Below are 1226 nucleotides of genomic sequence, written 5' to 3'. Positions count from 1 at the left end.
ACCATATCGAGGAACAATAAAAAAAGGGGTTTCATCTTCAATCATAAACAATACTTTGCTAGAAAATTGGGAAAAGAGAGTTAGACTAAATAGGATTCATACTATCTTTCTTCCGAATATGGATTACCAAGAAATTGAACAAAAAGCGTATACGATTGATAAAAAACCATTATCAACAGAAATTGACGAGTTCTTAACTTTAATCAATGAATTAGGTAACGAACCAAAATCTAGTTTAAATTTGAAGGGTCTTTCTTTATTTTCAGACCAAGAACAGAGAAGAGTGAATTCAGAAAAAAGAACGAAATTTGTAAAATTTGTATTCAATGCAATTGATCCTAATGAGACAAAATCGGGAAAAAAATCGATTGGAATAAAAGAAATCAGTAAAAAAGTACCTCGTTGGTCCCATAAATTAATCACCGAATTGGACCAACAAATGGGTGAATTTCAAGATCGCGCATCAATTGATCATCAACTTCGTTCAAGAAAAGCCAAACGTGTAGTTATTTTTACTGACAACAACGCGACTAACGATCCTGAGGAGGAAGTGGCTTTAATAAGCTATTCGCAACAATCAGATTTTCGGCGAGGTATAATTAAAGGCTCTATGCGGGCTCAAAGGCGCAAAACATTTATTTCGAAACTATTTCAAGCAAATGTACATTCCCCCCTTTTTGTCGACAGAATAACTCCCCTACGTCTTTTTTCTTTTGATATCTCTGAACTAATTTAACCAATTTTTCGAAATTGGACAGGTAAAGAGGGAGAATTCAAGATTCTAGAGTCTAGAGAAGAACAAACAAAAAGAGAAGAGAAAAAAGAAAAGGACAAAAAAGAGGATAACAAAAGAAAGGAACAAGCACGGATAGCGATCGAAGAAGCCTGGGATAACATTCCTTTTTCACAAATAATAAGAGGTTACATGGTAATAACTCAATCAATTCTTCGAAAATATATTCTATTACCTTCATTGATAATAGCCAAAAATCTCGGGCGTATGTTATTCTTGCAACTTCCTGAATGGTCTGAAGATTTGCAGGAATGGAATAGAGAAATGCAGATTAAATGTACTTATAATGGTGTTCAATTATCAGAAACAGAATTTCCCAAATATTGGTTGAGAGATGGGATTCAGATCAAAATTTTATTTCCTTTTTGTCTGAAACCTTGGCATATATCTAAACTGTACCCCTCTCGCGGAGAGCTAATGAAAAAGCAAAAAC

General features: G+C 33.9%; 1 pseudogene; it reads left to right on the top strand.

The window, feature by feature from the left end:
• The first annotated feature begins 4 nt into the window (after nucleotides 1-4).
• On the top strand, nucleotides 5-1222 carry LOC125850122 (protein TIC 214-like; annotated as a pseudogene).
• The last annotated feature ends 4 nt before the right edge of the window (nucleotides 1223-1226 follow it).

Source organism: Solanum stenotomum, unplaced genomic scaffold (genome assembly GCF_019186545.1).
Source record: "Solanum stenotomum isolate F172 unplaced genomic scaffold, ASM1918654v1 scaffold14074, whole genome shotgun sequence".
NCBI lineage: Eukaryota > Viridiplantae > Streptophyta > Magnoliopsida > Solanales > Solanaceae > Solanum > Solanum stenotomum.
The sequence above is the reverse complement of the archived record's forward strand: the minus strand, read 5'-3'. Positions and strand labels throughout refer to the sequence as shown.